We start from the raw sequence: 24,546 nt of genomic DNA, 5'->3' as shown, positions 1-24,546 counted from the left end.
TATTATCTTTGTTAAGTTAAAAAAAAAAATATTTATCTCTATTTATATCTAATAAGCAGTAAGATGGACTCCACGTGCACAAAATGTTTTGTATTTCAGAAATTCCCATCCCCCACCCCCCTCACAAACAAATACAAACACACACTTACACATCGGAATCAACACCCGTGTTTAAGGTGGCCGCCTGTTCAGGCACACTGAGAGTGCGGAGGCGCTAAGGGCGACATTGGCTCGCGCATCGCACGTCTCACAGCCTCTACATACCAGGCACCGAATTGGCGTGCGATCTTCTCGTCGTTAACCCACCTCTGTGAGAAGTAGCAGTGATCCTAACATTTTATGATGTAATATTAAAGATAAACGCTCCCTGAACGGCCGTATACCACTTACAATACCCTGTGCTGAAATTTTCATACCTAATAATGTCCGTGGAAACTCCCGTCCAATAAATACACGTTGTAGACAAAACTATAAAACGAAACTTTTATAGAATCACGCAATGTCTATTAAATGATATTCGTAATCAGACACTTTTAATAAATCTCGAGCGGTTTGTAAATTGCACGTTAACACCTTCAAGGTCAAGTTGGTCAGCGCTAAAAGTATGAAATACAATGAAATTTCTTTAATCTTCCACGTTCGAGACCACAGCCATGCATGACAAGCGAATTTGTGGGATTATCGAACGTCAATGTAGTTTTAACGGGAATACCAAATAAAACTATTGTACGGTACTCGGTACAGTGCGATGCTTTTTAAAAGCCAGTTGCAATAAGATGCTCTAAAGAAAGAAAAAAAAATGAGTGCGTGTACTTATGTACGCGCTTCGAAGTTGTTCTTACTTGGCATAATAAGAAGCTAACTATAATTTTGCATGCAAATAATTAATATAAATAAAGTAATAAAAGGGCTGGAGTGATATTGCAAATACGATTTTAAGGTATAAATTCAATCAAATTTAAAAAAAATTAAATTAATAATCAGTAGGTACTATTTAATATTAATGTAAACACGTTGATTTAGTAAAATAATCGAGATAAAATTTAATTATTTATAAAATAATGTTATAATTTATAATGCAAATAAATTATAGGCCTACATACCGTACGCGAACATAACCTCACAAACACTCCCATTAAAACGACCGAGACTACTAAAACTTCCATAGATACTCCATGCCAAAGACAATGGAAGCTTACAAGCACCCTGACATCGTTATACCCAACGACGTATAGATATATATATGTCGTTGGTTATACCATTGAATATACCTATATTCAATGGTTATGTACGGGAACATAACCTCACACATATAAATACACTTGAAAAAGTTTGTAAAAACAATTTCTACCACTAATATTCAAAATAAATAAATGTTTTTAATGATATAGACCAGAATTCAAGATCACGAAAGTATAATATTCAAAAAGAACATATATAATTTTTATTTGTATGTAGCCTTTTATTCATCCTGTGAAAATTTCGTTGCATGTTACGCGCGCATCGAAAAAAATTACTGTTATTATTTTTTCATAACGTTCCTAAAGGACTATAACTTCAAAAAACACAATTGAGCAATGGTCTTCTTGCAAATATTTTTACGAACAAGCTTCCGTGAAATAACGAGTATCTCTGAGCGAACTACTTCTCGTAGTCATTTTTTCCCCCCTTTTCCTTTCAAAGGGAGGACTTTTCACTACATCTTAGCTTTGTTTTAAAGCCTACTACCATTTGCCAATTAAATTTGCAACGACGCGGAAACGGATGCAGACCCACGTGATAATATTTACATTTCACCATCCGTCTGCCGTCGTACAACACACGGAAAAATAACAAAAGCAACCAACGAGATTGAAAATAAATGTTGTGATCCGAGAGCAAAACAGGTTAGGATTTACATGTACGTAAAAAATAAAATACAAAATAATGATAGAACTCTACATTATTCTTAACGTTCAGTGTGCAAACGTTTTAATTAATTGAATATTTCGTAATGATAAACCACCATTCACATGACAATAAACAATAAAACACAAAATCCTTATCAGTAAAACGCACGAGCACAAGTAGGCTAACACAATGGAAACAAGATTGAACACTATAGTAATTTTATTTAAATCAAATACTGGTAGCTCTGATTTATTGGCTCGATAGTGCTAAGGTAATATATATATTTATCATAACCCTGACACGTATTTATTTCAGTATCGCTTTGGATATGGGGAAAACACAGGATGGGCACAACGAATGAAATTTAAATGTTTTCACACAAAAAATTTTTTAACTGTCGGAATATCTAGATATGTAATTTAGGCCACCAAGTATTCAATTTGTTTGATTTTGCTCACTACTAGTATCTCAGGGTAGTTACATGCACAATATCTTTTTTAAGACCAAAGATTCAACAAACCGCGATGGACTGATTTTTGCACTAATGTTTAAAATATTTATTTTCACACCGAGAGTTCAAATGATATAGTCTTTTAGTAGAAGAAACCTTCAAGTTCAGGCAATTAGTAAATTTTAGTCCAGAGACTTACTAATTATTCTGCAGTTTACGTGGAATCAGTGAGTAACTGCCGTTAACAGGATAATCTACGACTTACCGTCTTACCTATATGGCCTATTTTTTTCTTTGTAATTAAATGCACTCCTGACGTAGGTATCTGACGATACCTATCCCTCTATATATTCAATGTTCCTTCCGGCAATTCCTAGACCGTTTTAAATGAACGAATGCCTAGCTAGTTTATCACTATAGTCGGATATTTCCGAGCATCTCAGTAACATAAACAAAATGGACGCCCTTGGAAGGAGTTCTGCCTTGTCGCTGCGTTCAAAACTCAACTTAGTTGTCCTAACGCCAATGACGTCACAAAACACTTTATTAACAGGGTCACAAATATGCTTATATTATTAACAATTTTCAGTCCAAACAGTCACAGATTTAAAATAAAAATTATAGATAATTATTTATTTTATAATAAACAGTTCATTTAAAAAATGCGTATATTGTCAACAAACTTCCTCATCATAGTCTGAAAACGCGCATAAACAAAACAATTGTAGCTGCTAGAAATGTTTTTTATACCAAATCTAACCGAAAAATAAAACACTCTTAGTAAAATTATAAAAATTAAAATGAAAATTTTTTTCGGATGTCTCTGTGCCTTAAATTCCGCACAGTACTAGAAACAATTTTTTACGTAATTAAAACATAAACAAACATGGTTCCACCGCGGCCATATACTGGGTTTCTTTTAGCCGCACGGAATAACGTAAACGGAAGAGCTGAACATTGCCTACCTAACCCGTACGGGTCCGTATCCACGTGCATACCATTGTATATACATATTACATACTATGTTCCGTGAGATCCGCCTCCGTATACGTGATACGTACCCATCTCCGTTTTTCCTTGTCATTGTAGAACAGGCATAATAGCGAATAAATTCCAGTGTAGGTACCTTTAAAGTTTTTCCTTACTAATAATAATAATTTTTTTGAATGCTATTTTCATATTAATTAAACTAATAAGACATATATATTTTTTTAATTTTAAATGTAACTAAGTCATCTCCCGAGCGTAATCGTTCATCCGTAAAATAGTGGGTTGGATTGTATTCAGTTGCAAATAATTTCATACATAGGGGGATTAGGACTAGCCATCTTTCAATTTCAATTATTATGATACCCCTTTGTGATCTGACGTGATTATCGTGATAGTTGTAGTCGCCTGCGTTAAATAATAAATTATTTCCTTGTGGCGCTTAGCCCGTTACATGGTAAATATGTGGTTGCAACAATGTACTAAAGGTTTGGGAGCTATGATTTATACCTCGATGTGCCTAAAATTGTGAACAGTTAAAAAAATTATAATTGTAGTAAATATATGGAAAAATCCAAGATGACGGAACATAAATCCTCTTTAAAGAAAATTTTTTATTATTTCGATTGATATATCATGAATTATGCCGGCATCCACAGGAAGGGGGTATAGCTCAGTGGTAGAGCATTCGACTGCAGATCGAGAGGTCCCCGGTTCAAACCCGGGTGCCCCCTCTCCGCAATGATTAATTTTACATTACACGTAACAATTCATTTTGTTTGTTATTACACGAAAATAACGAGGTATTATTTTTAAGGATTCCAGTATTCCATAAATTAAGCGTAATTTACATTTAAGAACAACTCGTTAAGTCATACACGTAAATTAAATACTTTAACGATTTTCAAGAGTTTAAAATTAAAAAAAAATACCGTCAATTTTCAAAAGCAAATTAGCCATTCTCCAACAGTAGTCCAATTATGTGTTTCCGGTTCATTTCCCAGCTAGAGCACATTGCACGGTAATTCAAAACAGGTATTGCAAAGACTAACAAAATAAATCATTTTGTTCAACTTGGTTTGTATTTATTTGAGTTTATGCACGAAACCTTCGAATGTTATTGTTTAATAAGAGTACATACTTATTTTTTTTGCAGTTCACATTCCTGCACGAAAACGAACATTTATAATAGCCTACGTTATAAACACCCGCGACTTATTATGGAGGGCTTACTTAGCTTTGGGAACTTACCTATCATGAAAATACTTCCATACCCGGGCAGGGTTTCAAACCCACGACCTAAGAAGCAGTCTCGACTGAGACCTCTGAATGAGAGGGGGGGAGGGGGGGAAAGCATTGGCGGGTCACGTGACTGTAAATTTCTAAATAAAAAGTCTTAAGGAAATTTTAAATAATTTTCTGAAGATGAAATTACGCTATCACTACTGAATACTTCATCTCCACCCCATCCCCTCCCAAAAAAAAAAAAACTGAACCTCCTTTTATTTTTAGTGCCTAAGTACAGGACGTCCATAAAAGATGTCCCAGTTTCAATGGTATAGTGTAACAGTTTAATTTAGACTATTTACAACAAATCATACATCAAATTTAACGTAAACTAACTTAGTTGTTTTTTCTTCTTACAAATGATCAATATGTGCACTTTTAGTTATACGGCACACATCCAACCTAAAGTCCAATTATTCCCACACGTCCGTAGTAATGGAAGCAATAGCCTCGTCAATTCTGTGTCTCAACTCTGGCAAATCATTAGGTAGCGGCGGAACGTAGACACGATCTTTTATCAAGCCCCAAAGGGGGGGAAAAAAATTCGAATGGCCTTACGTTCAGGTGAACGTGGAGGCCAGCGAAAAAGAGCTCTGTCGTCTCGACCATTACGACCAATCCAACTGTCAGGAACCTCGGTGTTCAACCACTCTCGTGCAATGGGGAGGGGCTCCATCCTGTTGCCAAATAAGGTTTACAGGTTCGCCCTCCACTAATCGCCATTTTGCGTAGGTGGCGCTGCAAGCGAGAGATAAAAAAAACAGTACTCGCTCATTTGCTTATCTAAATCTGTTCGAGTTACTTTTTAATTGTGACCTTGAACTGACACACTGCAACGCTAAAACGCTTAAATTTTATAATTGGGGCATTATCCTACGGACATACCTACTGTGCTATTGCGACAGCCCCTGCCGCCGACTACGACGAGCGAAAACGCTGGAGATATAGGAATTCGTTACACTAAAAAATTGCTAACGAGCACGAATTCCAGAATAGCAAATTTCAAACCTAAAAAACCAATTCCTAAACTGTCGCAGCACTGGCCAACTGTACAGTCTAACTTACTCACGGGAAATTCCGCAGGATCGTCACAACTTATTTCTCACGAAATTATATCCTACAAAAATTTAAAAGTATTTAGATTCAACATACACTCATGTTTCGTTTTTAATGTTTTTTTTTTTTTTTTGGTCAGTGAAAAAGGCTAAAACTGGTAATTTCACGCACTTTTTTTTTTAGGTATGAACACGGTATTGGGATGTGCAGGGAAAATGTATCTTTCATGTTCCACCATAAAGTAATAGTGTCACACCACTACAATTCCCACGGAGACGCGTTCCCCAAGACTGCACGCCGGTTGGTTTCCCGGCGCGTAGAGGCGAAGAGGGGTCGTAACCACAACGCCGAAATACCATAACGCCGAATGTCAAAATTGACCACAACGCCGACAGCTAGAAAACTGCTGTGTACCACAACGCCGAAATAACAACGGAATGAATTTGTGTGTGTTTCTTAAATGTACCTTAACGCCGAAATACCACAATCAAACCTAACCTTACCTAACCTAACCTAACCTAGCGTAATATAACCTAACTTAACCTAGCCTATCCTAACCTAGTCTAACCTAACCTAGTCTAACCTAACCTAGCCTATCCTAACCTAGTCTAACCTAACCTAGTCTAACCTAACCTAGTCTAACCTAACCTAACATTTGTGGCAGTCCTGCAATGACATTTTTCGGCGTTAGTGTATTTCGGCGTTGTGGTACAGAGCAGTTTTCTAGCTGTCGGCGTTGTGGTCAATTTGGCATTTCGGCGTTGTGGTGCGTCCCCGGCGAAGAGGCGTGTTATGCGCGAGCCAATGTCGCCCTTAGCGCCCAGCCGGGCGTCACATTAACGGGGATTAAGCCTCGCCAACTTGCAATTTCAAATATTTTGGTACTGCTTGCAATAAAGCTTCCGTGCTAAATATATATTGGTGTGTGTGTGTGTGTGTGTGTGTGTGTGTGTGTGTGTGTGTAGCTTTGGCTACTTGTAAGTGGCACGTCTTATTTAATAATTTAAGGTTTTGAAGGAAAAAAAAACACACAGATTCTCACTCTCTGCATTATACGTGAAACTTCGTGTCCGAGTTTCGTGTTATAACTTTATTTACAACACGAGAGAAAACGAATTTGCTCATTATCGAGGTTAAATGTTTACACATTACTGACGAGTACTCACAGACTTGCTCCCAATTTTTAATTTTTAATTTTTTTTTTTTAATTTTGGGGTTTGAAAAGTTACATTAAGTAATTGGGTGTGTGGTCCGACAACTTTATTTTCCCCGCGGCTTTTTGGCTTTTCTCTCTGCAGCCCCTCTCGGTCCGAATATGTAGCTCGGATCCGCCGTCTCTTAACTACGTCCGTGTAGAGAGAAAATAACAAATGAAATGACATAGAAATCAATGCCCGCGGGCCTAGAAGTGGACATTGCTGACCTCCACAACGTGGTCCACGATAGGGATGCTTAACTTCCCCCCCCCCCCCCCTGGAGCCTGTCTCGGACGAGACTTCGTTAGCGCCGACAACCCGCCCGACGCGACGTCTGAAAGACAAGTTACGGACACGTCCGCGGCTGAGGAAACCCGCAGACTGAACGCGTCAACTCACGGCACACAAACCAAGATCAATAATAATAATAACAACCAAACCACAATTTCGTAAAAATTAAACTTAATAATAATAATAATTTAAACACTGCTGCAGGAAGGCGCCATATTTTTTTAATAAATTCCCTAGCTCACTGATTCAAAATTACCGCTATGTTAAAATTTTAAAATTAATTTCTTAAGTTCACTTTTAAATTTTACCAGTATGGCCAAAATATTTTGTATTTGAACCAAGTTTCTAAGCAGATTTAGTGTCCTTTGATAATAAAACCCTCGTGTATAGGTATTTATGCATTGATTTAATGACGTAGTTATGTTGTCTATGACACTTAACCATAGTACTACACAACAACAACACAGAAATTATACTTCATAAACTTACCTAAACCAATAGCTTAGGAACTGAATTCCAGGCATTTCCACCACTAAAAAAACATTAAAAAACAAAAGTTAATAACGTTATATATGAAAAGAACTTAAAGCAGGAATACAGAAAATATACAAGTGGTTGCAAAAATAATATACATGAGCGGAAGTGGTTGAGGGATCACTGGCGACTGTGAACAATGTATTTCGCAACCTCGCGTTTAACATTTGTTTGCTTCCAAAATGGAGGTCGTGAGCGCATACAGCATATTATAGTGCTCTTTTATTCGCTGTCCCTTTTCGCGTCAGAAACGTTTCGCAGCAATGTTTCACGAAAAAGGTTGCATTAAAAAAAAACTGCCTTGAAACTTTACTCACCAACCCAAAAAATTCAAAAACCGAATTATAATTTTAACAACTAGGGTAGTATAAATCTGGCAACCATGGGCCCCCACAAGGGCCCGGGTCCAGCCTAATTTTATTTTTCTGTAAAAAAATTTCATTATTATATCAGTGTGTGAAATAAATATATAAATACTCGCTGTGGTTATTTTAAAGTAAAATAATTTTATAAATAAAACTTAGTTTGGACTTATAAAATAGTGACCATAATTACACGCTGTATTTTCAGGTTGTGATAACATTCTAAAAAGAGTGTGGGTAAGGAATAACCATGCAATTATTATTAGGGACCTGAAAAATTCGTGCGTTCAATGACCTCCAGGATAGACTCCACGATCCTGTGCATACTCGGGCAAACGTCGCCTGTCCATTGGCTGCTGGCTTGTGAGGCGTCTCAATTGGGAGACTCGTGATTCGATGCTGCTTTGACTGAGGGTCTATAATTGGCCCACAGTTCCTCCAGGTTAACAGTGAACCAATAGCAGAAGTTGCATAAAGGTACAATTATTTGCATTTCAGCATATCGCGAAATGAATCCGCGAATTTTTCCTGTCTCTAGCAATTATAATGTAGCACGTGACTGTAAAATTCCCCCCCTCTCCCGAAAATGGGTCCAGGGCATGTAATCAAATGTGGGGGCCCATTATGGCAACAGTGTACGCCATTTACTCCGTGCTGCCATCTAGGAGTGGAACAGACTGTAGTGGCGGTCGCGACGGGACCGCTTCGTGAACCAGGTCGCGGTCTCTGTGGCGAGGAAGGGGGCGGGGAGGGTCGGGGAGGCGAATTGCGCGGGGTTACACCCTTGACTAGAGAGGGGCGTACACCCGTCAGACTGGCGGTCTTGTTGCCATGCGCCGTTCCCGAACCTGCTTGGGCGTCGCCCGCCATTTTGTGCACTCTTCCTGCCACGCTGACGTCTTCTTTTTATGGAACAGAAATATTCACGTTAAATTATCGACATTTACATGTAAACGACTGCAGGGACGTCGGAACGTTTTCATGAGTGGGGGGGGGGGGGGGGCGAAAAAATGTATCACACTTACCTCAGTCCTAGAGCGGCCCCCGAAAAAATTTGGAATTTTAAATGCAAAATTGTGCTTTTTAATGAGTTTCCGAACCAAAATATTAAATATACCATTCCAAGATTTTGATGACGTATTATGTATTAAATACAACTCTGACAGTAGATGTAGCACAATTTAAATAAAATACCATCTAAGAATTTGCAATCATTTTGCAGTATATTGACAATCATAAATTTGATTTTCTAATCAATGTGATCACCAACGCAACGTTTGTATCTACTGGTTGAGAAAAATACTACTAAGACCAAACATTTATTCTGGGAAAAGGAGGGGGCGAAATGCTACTCTGGCCCCCCCATGCATAACAACACGGGGGCGACTCGCCCCTGCTGCCCCCCCTTTTCTGACGTCCCTGAACGACTGTGTTTTCTACAAGACGGTGTTGGCAGAGTGATACTGGGTTCGGATTTCCTACCCGGGCATGCATGCTTTTGTGTTGTCCCGCTACCTCCAATAGTAAAGTTATTCGTAAACCGTTCCCCGAATGGTTTTCCAGTTGTTTTTCTTACGCGCGCACGTGATAAGCATGACACAACGGAATAAAGTCAAATAGTTGAATATTAGATTTATGTTTTTTTTTTTTTTTTTCGTGGTTTAAAACAATTATGCTTCAATAAAACCTAAATTAGAATAAAATTACGTCCCAAATTTTCGTAATTCGTACTTGGTATTATCCCGAGAAACGCATTTCACAGATGTAGTCATACAAAAATAACCACAGCCGTGTGTTGTGCAAATTTACGATATATTCCTTGTAGCATTTCAAACTATTTCTTGACAACTGGTTTCCAAAATTTTTTTTTGTAAAAGTAGAGAATTTTTCTTTCTGTGTAGGTCTAACATTGTTAAATTTACCCAGTTGTGAAGAAGAAAAAAAATCTTTTTTTCGGTTAAGAGAAATTTTTGTTTATGATTTGCCTAACTGCTTGCAAATAACAGATATCGTTTAGAATATATATGTTGCGAAAAAACAATAACATTAAATAATATGCAATCCTTATGTAGTAATCAACGGATGAAGCCGCTTTGTTCTCCATCGTCACCGCTGATAGTTTCAAGTAAACAAATGCAGCGGGTTTCTGAAAAAGCGTGGACTTGATAAGATGTGCCTTATTGTTTTATATTTATATCTAATCTAATATTGCTATTATTGCTTGCTTGATTGTTTGTTTGTTTGTAAGAAGTAAACCCGAAAACTACTGTCCAACTATATACACAAAAACACACATACACACACACACACACAATAGGTGTGTTTTATAAGTAATTACCGTTTAGAAATTTTACCGTTTTGAAATTCGGCCGCTGCAGCGCTACGGTCGACATTCCGCGCATGCGCGCTGTGTACCCACATCCGTTGGTAAACCACAGAAGCCATCACGGTGAAAAATTCGCCTGTGTTTACGTTAGTTTGTGAGTTTTTAAAAATGCCTCAGCCGATCGAGAATCCCGCCGACTGACTGTGAAATACGTGCTGTGATTAAGTTTTCTTAGAGCTAAAGGTCCTTAAAGCGGCTGACGTTCATCGTCAGATCGGTGAAGTGTGAGGAGATAAATAACATTATTACCGATGGAATGGTACGGAGTTGGGCTAAGAGCTTTCAAAGATGGCCGCACGAAATGTTCACGGGAGGAACTTGATGGGTGACCTTCTTTCATTCCTGAAGATGTGGTGGAGAAAAAAGATCCCGGGTGTAATTTGAATTATTATGTGTAACTGTAAAACACCATTGTTCGTTAAAAACGTATTTGAAAATTCATCATTACTTTTAAATAACCGTACCGATTGTGCTGAAAATCGGTGGACGATCGTTAAATTATATAATATTAATAATTCAAACGACGAAAACATGATTGAAAAGTCAAATCGATTGTTGTTCCAATCGAGTGGAAGAGAGATACGGCGCATGCGTACAATGAGTGTAACGGGACACATCTTTAGTGGGACAATGTGCGTTACGGGACACTTTTTCGTGCGTGCAGCTGGCGTTCATCGATTTATTAGACGTTGTCACGTCAAAAATGAACGAGAACAGACGTTTTACGATTTCATTTTTTTACCTGGATGTCTTCTCCGTAAGCCAAAAGCATCAAGTGTTAACTGAAACCTGGGACATACCCGCTGGATGGTGCGGTCTCTTAACAATAACCGCTGCTAATCATAACCAGCCTCGGCGGCACTCGAGCGGCGAATACGCATGCATGACTCAACGAATGCGAGTGAGTCACGGCGGGTGTTTTCGCAGCGACCACAAACCCGTCCTTGAGGCGCAGGTGACGTCTATGTCGTCACCGGGTGCCTTCCTTCTCGCGGCCGGGCCGTGTTCCATAGTCGCGTGCACTCGCAATCAGCACGTTGTTCTTAGAGACCGGAATTCATTTCGTGATAGGCTGAAATTCAAACACGTGTATAATTCTGCTGGTTCTGCTATTGGCTCGCGGTTTAACTGGAGCTCTCTGGGCCAATGAGAGACTATCGACCAAAGAAGCGTCGAATCACAAGCTACCCAGTGGAGGCGACTCGCAATATTTAGTAACCAATGAACACGCGTGTTTACTTGAGAAGTGCAGAGGATAATGGAGGCTATCCTAGAGGTCATTGAATCCGCGAATTTTTCCGGTCCCTAGTTATTCTCCATCGTTAGGGGCAGGCATTTTTCGCGAATAAATCTGGACGCCCATTAGACTTGCAACAATGTATACCCACCCGCAACCACGGTTTTCTTCCTTGTGGTTTGCGGCCGTCTGCGAGAAACTTCGTTGCCTTAATTTGACCGAGCCACTCACGGACGCGTTTGAATCCGAAATGAATCACTGTGATTGGTGTGCGAAAAGTATACAAGAATCTCGCCCAATCAAGAAACACAGACGATGCTAAAGTGTTTTTTTTAACTTTCAGCTGGTCTCGGAATCTTTTCGAGAAATATGCATGTTCCCAACCATCGTATTATATATATATATATATATATATATATATATATATATATATATAAAGCGTGACTTTATGCTCTTCGCCAATTCTCTGAACATGATACGCTACATCCGTGGTTATTTACGGTCCGATGTGCCACGTCATGTTTGTGCTCAAGACTGGAATGTTCCGACTGCAACGTGCCTTTTTTTACCGGGAATTAACCTACACTCGCGTCTTACCAAGAAGCCAGTTCCCATTGGCGACCCGCCCGCTTTTGCTCATCTCGTCGAGCGACCTTCCTCTTCGCGGAAGAGTCGGTTTGTCCCGGGGCAGAATCCCGCGCGAACGCCGCTATCTTGTGACGCGCATCAGGCGGTCGCCAGGCCGGTCTCGATCACGGAAGCGCAGTAACTAGGGCCCGGCAAGATTCCTCAGGGTTCAACGACCTCCAGGAAAGACTCCACGATCCTCTTCATACTCGCCTGTTCGTTGGCTGCTGACTCGTGGGGCGTCTCAGCTGAGGAACTCTTATTGGTAGGGACCGGAAAAATTCGCGGGTTCAATGACCTTCAGGATGGACTCCAATATTCTCTACACACTCGGGCAAATGCCAACTGTTCATTGGCTGCTGACTTGTGAGTCGTCTCGACTGGGTGGCCTGTGATTCGACACTTCTATGAGTGAGGGTCTCTAACTGGCCCTCAGTCCTCCAGATTAACAGTGAACCAATGGCAGAAGCACCACTAAGGTATAATTATTTGAATTTTAGCATAACACGAAATGAATTCGCGAATTTTTCAGGTTTCTACTTATTGGCCAAGAGTGCCTTAGTGCTGCTGCTTCTGTTATTACGTAGGGACATGCATATTTCGCGAAAAGATTTTTAGACTAGATGAAAGTCAAAACACTATAGCATCGTCTGTGTTTCGTGGTTGAGTGAGTTTCTTTTAAGGCACATATCGATTGTAACAACACCAATCACAGTGACTCAGTGCGGAAGTAAACGCATCCTGAGTGGCCCGGTCAAATAAGGCAACGACTTCTCTCGCAGACGGCCACCAATCAATCCGGCAACAGTGTTCGCCATTTACTCTTTACTGCAGACTGAGAGTGTGGATGCTCTATCCCGATTGTTCACCGAATACGCAGTTCAAGTGTGTAGGTACTGGTATGCATTCCAGTATCTCTCTATGTAATAGCGCGACTTGTGCAGGTCTGTGCAGTTATTGAAAAACAGCTCGTGGAAGGGTGGAAGGAGGGTGGTAGCTCCAGACGAGACGATGAAAGCGTGACTCAGGGTGCTGTCATAACTTAGAAAAACACGACATAGAATTTTCTAAGTTATGTATGTTCTAAGTTGTGTGTTTCTAAGTTGAGATATTTCTGCGTTGTGTAGTTCAGCGTTAAGTGTTTCTAAGTTATGATCGTTCTAACTTACGAAAGTTCTAAGTTATGTGGATTTTTTTTCCCAAGAAATACTAGGATATGACTGTTCTAAGCGATACGTTTATAAAACGTGACGTTTCCACGTTGTGTGGTTCGGAGTTATGAGTTTCTGAGTTTTTACATGGTTATAAGTAGGGACACCTGTATTTCGCGATTTCATTTCATGACAAGGTATTTCACAAAACACTGTAGCTTTTTCTAAGAGTCACGGCAAATTGCGAGGGTGCAGCAGTACGGTGACCACATTCTCATTGGCCCCGTCAAAGAGCGGGACGACACCTCAGCCAATAACAACAGGAGAAAAGATGTAGTATTTTGTGAAATACCTTGGACACGAAATGTATTCGCGAAATACAGGTGTCCCTAGTTATAAGTCATGGTCGTTCTAACTTAATGACGGTTCTGTGTTGTTAGGAATTTTCCCGGGAAAGTCTAAGTTACGATAGTTCTAAGTATGTGTGTTTCTTAGTTACGCCTTTGAATATATATACTGTATAGAAGTCGCCAGCCCAGGTTAAAATTTCTAATACGGTTTTGAGGTAGTTGGTTAATTCACCGCTGCAATCGCCACCATCTCTAGGGCATCGACTCGTGGTGGTCCCTAGCGGACAAGTGTGGAACTCTTCAAACACCCTTTCCCCCTCCCCTAGAACGACGTTGAGCTGCAGTGAATGATGGTTGAGGGGAGCGGGGAATGACAGCGGGCGACAGCGCTGCGCTCTAACGTGTAAATAACAACTAAGACGATACAGGGCGTTACGGCAGCGCACTGCAGCGGTGAAGTTCCCAAGCTGCTCATCATACGCTTCTGAAAAACGTAGAGTAAATCCTATCCACTCGCGACTTCTATACAGTATATGTATATTCAAAGGTTACGCGCAGTAACTACCCCGCGCGACCGCGTAACGGCGGAGACGCGAACCTGGCCCCGACCAGTTTTCCAGGAACGGCGCTGGAGAATTCCAGGCTCAGGTCGGCTGCAGTCCTCTGAGGTCCAGCGTCCTGCTCACCTCACAGGGGGGGGGGGGGGTGCACGTTACAAAATACCAGTAAACTCACCGGGTTATTTTTTAACGAAGAAGTTACATGAGACAATCGAAAGAGTTCTTCGTAATTTCAGATAGCTGAATCTTCCTAAAAACCACGCCTTACTCGAACTGTCCTAGTTTCGTGACCCGCTGTGAACAGGGAAAACAGGCAAGTGTTCATTCTGTTGACTTTAACAAGTTTTCGGATGTTTTTTTTTTTTGTGGTATGCCGAGATTGTTCTTGTGGATTCGTGCTCAATGAAAATGAAAAATCATTTCCCCCGTTAATTTACGAAGATAAACGGGGCCATTCAGGAAGCAGGTTGCTTCCGCGCTGGATAAATGGCATGTGATTGGTTGTGCTGGCAGTAGACATGCACCTGAGGACAAACCCAGCCAACCACGAAACACGGACAAATGCCACAAAGTTTCAACACACATCTGGTCTGGAAATCTTTTCGCGAATAAATACATCGTCCTAGTTATAAAGTTCGGGCGGTTATTGTCTTTCCAACAATAGCCTCTGGGCACGCAACCGCCGTCATCCAACAAGCGGAATGGAGAAGCGTGTATGTCCCGCTACATGTCATTATTTTATATCTACGTCCCACTCTGTTAAACTTTTGACTTTTTGAGTGGCAGAACTTTCTCAAGACGTAATATATCGCATACTTTTTGCATAAGTAACTGGAAAAGTTGTGTTTTTAGCGTTGTTGTGCATTATGACTAAGGAGAATATGAAATAGAATATAAAACGAAAACTCTTTTTAGGTTTAAATTCAATTTTACTGGCTACTATGTGATATGGTTTAATTTCTTTTAAAAATATATATATTTACCTTTCCTTTTTAAATTCTCAGAATTGTTTGACCTTAGAAGGCCAAATAAAAACACTTAAAAAATTTTGAATGGGGTGTAAAACAATCCACACAGTAGCCACTGGCATTGCCTTTAAACCCAAAAAATTTTCACTTATTTATTTCATTTAGTTATCCTTATCGATACTGCACAAAAATTTTAAGAGTTCAACTTTACCAGATAATTACAATGCAAAAACTATGCACAGACATATTCTTACAGAAACACGTGTGCAAAACCGGCATAAAATATAGACTACTCCGAAACAAAATTCCTGTCGCTTCTGTGTACGAGGCATGTCCGTGATAAAAAAAAAAAAATGGGGAGGAAATACATTGTTGTAGCCCACTAAGTATTGTAACCATCCTTCTGAGATAAACCCCTCTGTAAACCTTAAGAGCTAAGTTAGTTGCTATAATGTTCTCATTCTGACTTTTGTTTTTCTTGTTCTTTTAAATCCTGGAAGGAAGGAGGGGTCGGGCAGGCATAATTCTCTCTCTCTCTCTCTCTCTCTCTCTCCCCCCCCCCCCCCGGGCCGACAGGAAGCGGCGACTTCACGCGCTGTTGCGTAATGCCGGTCGCCAAGGTGACATCTGTGACGCGTCGATCCGGGTTCGCTTCCCGGCCGCGCCAGTCCCGGATCCACCTCAGTGCAGGGGCGTATTTACGCGCAGGCTATCTAGGCTGTAGCCAGGGCCGGTGCAAGGTAAATTGGCGCCTTAGGCGATAAACCTTAACCCCCTCCCCCCCCCCCGGAAACCCCAAAAAAAAATTTATCCTTGCCTTAAAATACATCACGTAAGCCTAAGATTTTGTCAACAATCAAATTAATGTCAGCAGGCTTTTTCTTCTACTTTTTTACTAATTATAAATCATAAACAGGTCGCCGTGGACTTTAAATAATTACTTATATCAATATAAACATTCCGAACTGTTTTACAAAAATCCATTTTCATCTATTTTCAATAATCGTTAAACATATTATATGAGCTGTTATGTGTCGTGCTGCGCCGCCCCCAGCTACTTGGCGCCCTGGGCGGTTGCCTAGTTCGCCTGTATGGACGCGCCGGCCCTGGCTGTAGCCTATGGGCCCGTACCACACGACACGAAAAAAAAAAATTATGCTGCGATGTGGATCTTCTTATATTCTTAAATACTCGTCGACATAGTGTCCAGTTGTTTTGTGTGGATCAATTGCGCCGAACTAAACTCTTCTGCATAACTAATTTTCGATTATTTTCATCGGTTTTGGTGTCACTTAATTCCTTAACCTCTAAATACTGTTTGGTTAAATTGTCTAGTTTAATAATAAACTAATTCTATCTAAATAGAAAATTGATCAAAAATATGAGTTTTGTACGTCAGTTAAAATAAACTACCCACCCAGACCCAGGCAAGAGGCACCCACTGTTTCACTGGAAGGGAATACTCAATATACCCCCCCCCCCCCTTAACCTTAGAGAGGGCCCGCACCGCAGACTCAGCCTAGGGGCCCACAGGCAGTAAATCCGGCCCTGACTCAGTGTGGGGAAAACGTGGGGGGGGGGGGAGGGGGGATCAACTTAGACAACACACCGGCCTGTTTCTAAGTTAAGTAGTTCGGTGTTGCGTGTTTTTAAGTTATGGCAGTTATACGTTGTGTGTTTCTAAGTCATGATAGTTTTCAAGTTGTGTGGATTTTTTTTCTCTCGAGAATTCTAAGTCATGACCGTTATAACCTGTGTGTTTCTAAGCTACGTGTGAATTAGAGATTTGAGACAAGTTTACATGGCACAGACCACTGGTGGGTCATAGCTGAATCATTTTTAAGATTTTCTCCTGATTCCAAATTATTATTTCCCAAACCTACTAAAGTATTATTTTACTGTAGTGCTATCGATAACACAACAATCTTGAACCACAAATAAAACGTACTAAAATATTTCCATTCTAAATTTACTAAAATTTGTATTATAAAAAATTTTAATTTGTCCATCCCCTGACCTGCATTCTGGTATCCGCTCTTGACACCGACCATGTAACAGTTTTACATGCGACTGTTTAAAAATGCACCTCGGTTCAGTTTAGAGATTTTTCTAAATTCTTGGTTTGAACCTGCTAGGATGAGAATTACACTCCAATATTGTTAATAGTGTTCCGACCAATCCGAAGTGTTTGATTTCGCACTCGCTTCTTCCCCTGGTTGTCCAGGGCAAGTTCTCGACGGATGCAAATTTGAAAAAAAATAAAAAATAAAAATAACGGTAACGGTAACGGTATGTCGTGCGCACAAGATTTGACCGCCATGTTTTCCAAACCTGCTGGTTCACAATAGCCCATAATCGGTCGTGTGCATGGGAGAGAAATGAATATATTTTATTTCTGGTTACGGACGCATGGCGCAACAACCAATGAGAGTGGAGTAGGAAGCCATTTTGGCGGGACTAGAGAACTGTTTATACTTATCAATCATATTTTGGCAAGAAATTCTCGTGATATCACAATGTTCAGGAGTAATTCCTGCTTTTAAAAATGTATTAATGCTATTACTTATAAGTATAGATACGGGAATTTCGCGCATTCATTAAGTCGCTAACCTTCAAACTCTCGCACTGTGTTCATGATTGGAACACGCCCTTCTACGACTGTGAGCCAACGAGGCCCAGCTAGGAGAGAAGTAGGCGAATCAGGTAGTGACAATTAACGGGGATAAACATTTTCTCGCCTAATAATTCAACCAATTGGAAAATAACATTGGTTGAGCACACCTATGATATGAATTTCGAATTATTCTATCTTGAGGCCTGAAAAATCCGCGAAAATTTCAGGGTCTCTACTATAAGACACTATCAAAAATATAACCATTATTTATTTATATTTTAGGAAATTGTGTTTACAAACCGCTGGTATTACGTCACGGGACAATCATTACGTAGTTAATATAGTTAATAACACTGCCAACAGATGTCGGATGCATCGCGAAATGTATTTCACTGGCTGAAATCAACAGTAAGATTTCAAATGCGAACCGTTTTCGCACAGGTCGTGTGCTGTGCACTCGCTTATTATTATTATTATTATTATTATTTATGTGACAACGTCTAATAAATCGATGAACGCCGGCTGCACACTCGAAAAAGTGTCCCGTTACGCACATTGTCCCATTACGCTCATTGTACGCTTGCGCCACATCTATCTCTCTTACACTCGATTGGAACAACCATCGATTTGACTTTTTCGAGGCACATTAAACTTGAAACACTCCCATTCGTTTCCTACTTTTCCTATCATCGTCCTATCCTTAACAGAATAACACAGATTGGAAGAAGTTAAATAGCAAACATGTATAAAAGTTATAGTTAAAATAATCTCTTCGTTAAAGTAATAAACATATTTGAATTAATGAGTGCAAATAAAAGTAAATTTATCACTCCTTCTTTGTATCCATACAAAATAGTGATAATTCAATAAAAATGATTAAATTTTATTCATAAAAGAATGCCATCATTTCATCAATGTTTTGTTATGACGTTGTCACGTTAAACTCTTGTCCGTAAACCGACTTTACAGACAACCAAATTTTTTTATTTTAAAAAATATGAGCCCAGCCTGTAACACCCTGGCGGACCTCGTGAGAGCATCCCCTCCCCCCCCCCCCCCTCAACTCCTCGACACTCATCCCACGCAACCAGACACCAGCATTCCACCACAGCCACCCCCTACCACGGACTCCAGAATCATATACACCCAAACACATAAAAAAAAACGTACACACAGACACAAAACAAGAGGTGATGGGCCTGCAACACGCGATCTGGGACTCTCTTGAGAGCCCCCCTGGATCGATGCCACAGACAGACACAGACAGGCACAGACAAGCGTGCGGACCTGGCAGTGATGACGGTGTCGTCAGTTCAGCGACGCACAGGTCGCTGACTGTGCTGTCCGCATTAGCAACTGGTGGGTCGTTACCACAACGCCGAAATACCATAACGCCGAATGTCAAAATTGACCACAACGCCGACTATAACACAACGCTGACTGTACCACAACGCCGAATTACCACTACGCCGAATGTCCAAAATTGACCACAACGCCGACAGCTAGAAAACTGCTGTGTACCACAACGCCGAAATAACAACTGAATGAATTTGTGTGTGTTTCTTAAATGTACCTTAACGCCGAAATACTACAATCAAACCTAACCTTACCTAACCTAACCTAAACTAACCTAACATAACCTAGTCTAACCTAACCTTTGTGCGGCAGTCCTGTAATGACATTTTTCGGCGTTAGTGTATTTCGGCGTAGTAGTATTTCGGCGTTGTGGTGTGGTCTGAGCCTGGGTCGACCGACAGGCGACGCGGACTTGTGCGGACACACGTGAGCGCGCACGGCGATCCCCGGGACCTGCGTGTTCACTCCTCCAGCTCGCGAGCGGACGAGGGTGTGAGAGAGAGAGAGAGAGAGGGATAGAGAGAGAGAGAGAGAGAGAAAGGCACGCGACCGGAATGCACGATGAAGGGGCGCCACTCCGAACAGGCCCCGGGTTCACGGCCGGGGTTGATGGCCTTGGACGGGCCGCGCGTGACAAGAGCGTGTGAGGCGACGCGACCACGAATGGACTGAATGCCCGCGCCATCTTTAGTCCCACCCCTGAAATAAATATACATGTTTAAGAGGGGTGCCTCCCATTTCAGGTCAAGATTTTATAATTACAGAAATTACTAGTGGCAGGCATTTTTCCGCGAATAAATCTGAACGCCTATTAGACTGCAACAAGGTATACCCGCACCAGCTGTTTCTTCCTTGTGATTGGCGGCCGTTTGAGAGAGAAGCCTTGTTTGACCGAGCCACTCGGAACGCGTTTGCTTCCGCGCTGGATCACTGTGATTGGTGCGCTGAAATTATACATGTGCCTGAAAGATTTACACCCAGTCGCAAAACAAAGACGATGTTACAGTGTTTTAACTTATAACTAGACTGGAAATCTTTTCGCGAAATATGCATGGCCCTAGTAATTACAGATAAACTTGTGGACATTTTCAATTAGCTTAACTTTCACGAAATGGAAAATATATACAGCGCATACTTTTCGCATAATTAGCTGCCAAAGTTACATTTTTTAACGTTTTTTGGGTTGTACAAATAAGGAGAATTTAATTTATTGCAGAACTGAATTTTTTTTTTATGTTTAACTGCAATGCCGCCGGCTAATTCAAGAAATAGTTTGAATTTCATTCAGAGAATATTAATTAATTTTACCTGGAATTTCAAAATTCTCAAATTTGTTACGATTTTGACAGCCAAGAAACATGAAATGAGTTGTTGTGATATTGGGGGACGCCAAGATGAGCTCCTGCCCCGGGTGGAAACTAGCCCAGTTACGCCCCTGACGTCACACCGCGAGTGTTCGGGGGCCTCCTGGTGACGTCAGCAGGCGGACAGAATCGTCGGTGTTGCACAAGGACCGCCAGTTCGGAGTTCTGCAGCTCAGCTCGTGACGTCACACTGCGGGAATCTTCACCCACGCTGCAATTATTTTTCTGTTAATAACCTGTGAGTTTCTAAGTTGTGTGGTTCGGCATTGTGTGTTTATAAGTTACGACAGTTCTAAGTTGTGTGTTTCTAAGTTATGACAGTTCTAAGTTGTTTGTTTCTAAGTTATGATAATTCTAAGTCGTTTGGTTCAGCGTTGTGAGTTTCTAAGTTAATTTTTTTTCAAGCTATGACATTTCTAAGTTGTGTGTTTCTAAGTTATGGCAGTTCTAAGTTGTGTGTTTCTAAGTTATGATCGTTCTAACTTATGACAGTTCTAAGTTATGTGGATTATTTCGAGAATAAGACTGTTCTAAGTTGTGTGTTAGTAAGGTATGTGAGGATCCCATATTTGAGATAAGTTACATGGCACAGACTATATAATAATCTTACATGCGACTGTTTAAAAGCCCTGGCACCACTGGAGCTGAGCCCCAACAGCGGCAAAGGATGGCGAGGAAGGCAAAACAGTACAATTCCCGGTTCTTCATGCAAGAAGTTGAGATGCCGACCGCTCCGAAGTTTTTGTGTTCTCTTTGCCGCTTGGAAAACTAAGAAATACGCGTAAGGCGGGCGTCAGTTTATGTGATGCTGCCGATGCAGCTAAAACTCCGCAGCTATTTTGGCCTCATATTCTTTCGACCGCTTTTCTTGGAGTGAACAATGCAGGTATTTCAAGAATTCACCAAGTAAATTCATCAAAATCTAACATGCAAACATGATCCAGAAAAAATCGCCGAGTAACAACTGGCCACCGCTTCGGTTCAACCGCGTATCGTGACACCATCCTAATTAACTAAGACCCATAAAGCGCTGTTGTCTTCGAGCCTTCCTCTGTCCACTGCCTCGGAAGTTGCATCACGGTTTCTACGACTGACCTAGACGCTCGATCACGAACCAGAAGACTCCAAAGAGGCAAGAGTTATTTCAACATAGCGGGCTACTTCTTCCAGAAGGAAAAAAAAAAACACACACACCTAAACGTCACGGGCTTTTCGTAGAGGTCTAACTGATTGCGTGAACGGTTTCGACACAAACTGACGGCAGTTTCACAACAGACGCCGCAGAAGTAGGATGACACAGAGAGTGCTCTGTTGTATTACATATAGGAGATTCACCCGCACTTTTATGTTAAAATCACGTCACCAACCACATGCACTAACACACTAAAAAGAGTGTAAGTTCATGTCCACACTGCATTACCAACGAGTAGCCAAATGTTTCGGCAAACACTAGCAAAAGGCACGACGAACAAACAGCGCAGCTGAAACTGCTTGCACAGGGATTCGAACCCACACTCCCATATCTGAGTCATTTATCGTCTGCCCCTCTTTCGACTATTTACAGTAATATATTGGCAACACGCATAGAGCTTGTACGAGCCCCGAGAGCTACCTCGCTAAATCAATTAAAACACCTCATAAACTCCATGTGTTTTTGACGTGACAACGTCTAATAAATGGATGAACGCCGGCTGCACGCACGAAAAAGTGTCCCGTTACGCACATTGTCCCGTTACGCTGTGTCCCGTTACGCTCATTGTACGCTTGCGCCGCATCTATCTCTCTTCCACTCGATTGGAACAACCATCGATTTGACTTTTTCGAGGCACATTAAACTTGAAACACTCCCATTCGTTTCCTACTTTTCCTATCATCGTCCTATCCTTAACAGAATAACACAGATTGGAAGAAGTTAAATAGCAAACATGTATAAAAGTTATAGTTAAAATAATCTGTTCGTTAAAGTAATAAACATATTTGAATTAATGAGTGCAAATAAAAGTAAATTTATCAATTAAATTGTAGATTTCATTTCACTCCTTTGTATCCATAAAAAATAGTGATAATTCAATACAAATGATTCGATTTTATTCATAAAAGTATGCAATCATTTCATCAATGTTTTGTTATGACGTTGTCACGTTAACCTATCGTCCGTAAACCGACTTTACAGACAACCAATTTTTTAAATGCAATTCGTCGCCTTAGAACTCTGTGCCGGTCCGTGGTTCGATGCCCGGATCTGCCAGTCGGACCACAATGTCCTCAAATGCTTGATGAAGTATAGTTTGCAGCACATCCTGCCTTGGTGTTGTCCGTATAGGCAACTGGTCTGAGCAAAGAGGGCATTCCGATCGACAATATGTGCAACTATAAGACTGGATCCTGAAAACTCGTTAAGAGCAAGTTTGTTTTCAGTATTCGAACAAAGGAAAAAAAAAACATAAATTTAAGTGAGTGCATAGAATTAAAAAAATTGTTTTAAAATTTGTATTAGTTATTAAAGTAAAACATTTCACTTGAAACGTTTAGCTTGTTGCTAGTAATTAGCATAAATTTCACACGATCGCAGTTTTAAGATTGTAAATTGCACACAACTGGGTATGTGGCCATACGGCTAAAGTAAGGAAAAAGCTCTGTCTAAGTAATAAAGTATGGGCGAGAGAAACTATTGGAAACTTCCGAAGACTGCTTCATTTTTTATTTATAATTTATAATTGTTTAAAGGCTGTTTAGTTCTATCATTGTATGACGGCTAAAGACTGATGCTGACAGAACGCATGTGCGCCCTGCCAAGAAAATTTGATGATGTCAAAACTAAGCTAAGGCGGGACGGTGTATAGACAAGCAACTGTAGAACACCAATCACAGCGAAGTTAAGGTGTTACGGCGAGTAGTGAACACGTACGCGAGACAGCAGCCACAAAATGTCTATGTCACGGCGCAGCTAAGGCGTGGCGAGGTGTGGATACGGTGGCTGGAGACTTGTGAACTCACAGCGCAGTTAAGGCGATACGGGGTGTAGGCAACTCGCGCGTGAGCAAAGCGGCCGCGGACGGTCTATGTCACGGCGCAGCTAGGCGTGGCGAGGTGTGGACACGGTGGCTGTAGACTTGTGAACTCACAGCGCAGTTAAGGAGGTACGGGGTGTAGGCAACTCGCGCGTGAGTAAAGTGGCCGCGGACGGTCGACGTCACGGGGCAGCTAAGGCGTGGCGGGGTGTGGACACGTTGCCTGGAAACTTGTGAACACACAGCGCAGTTAAGGAGGTACGGGGTGTAGGCAACTCGCGCGTGAGCCCAGCGGCCGCGGACTGTCTACGTCAAGACGCAGCTAAGGCGTTGCGGGGTGTGGACACGGTGGCTGGAGACTTGTTAACACACAGCGCAGTTAAGGCGATACAGGGCGTAGAGCCCAGCGGCCGCGGACGGTCGACGTCACGGCGCAGCTAAGGCGTGGCGGGGTGTGGACACGGTGGCTGGAGACTTGTGAACACACAGCGCAGTTAAGGCGGTACGGGGTGTAGACCAGCCGCGGACGGTCGACGTCACGGCGCAGCTAAGGCGTGGCGGGGTGTGGACTCGGTGGCTGGAGACTTGTGAACACACAGCGCAGTTAAGGCGGTACGGGGTGTAGACCGGCCGCGGACGGTCGACGTCACGGCGCAGCTAAGGCAGGGCGGGGTGTGGACACGGTGGCTGGAGACATGTGAACACACAGCGCAGTTAAGGCGATACGGGGTGTAGACAACTCGCGCGTGAGCAAAGCGGCCGCGGACTGTTGACGTCACGGCGCAGCTAAGGCAGGGCGGGGTGTGGATACGGTGACTGGAGACATGTGAACACACAGCGCAGTTAAGGAGATACGGGGTGTAGACAA

General features: G+C 41.5%; 1 non-coding gene across 1 annotated transcript; it reads left to right on the top strand.

Annotated features, from left to right (window-relative positions):
• The first annotated feature begins 3,990 nt into the window (after positions 1 to 3,990).
• Trnac-gca (transfer RNA cysteine (anticodon GCA)) lies at positions 3,991 to 4,062 on the top strand. Its single transcript has one exon. It is a non-coding gene; the product is annotated as a tRNA-Cys (tRNA).
• Positions 4,063 to 24,546: the final 20,484 nt, after the last annotated feature.

The sequence above is a fragment of the Bacillus rossius genome (genome assembly GCF_032445375.1).
Source record: "Bacillus rossius redtenbacheri isolate Brsri chromosome 9 unlocalized genomic scaffold, Brsri_v3 Brsri_v3_scf9_2, whole genome shotgun sequence".
NCBI lineage: Eukaryota > Metazoa > Arthropoda > Insecta > Phasmatodea > Bacillidae > Bacillus > Bacillus rossius.
The sequence above is the reverse complement of the archived record's forward strand: the minus strand, read 5'-3'. Positions and strand labels throughout refer to the sequence as shown.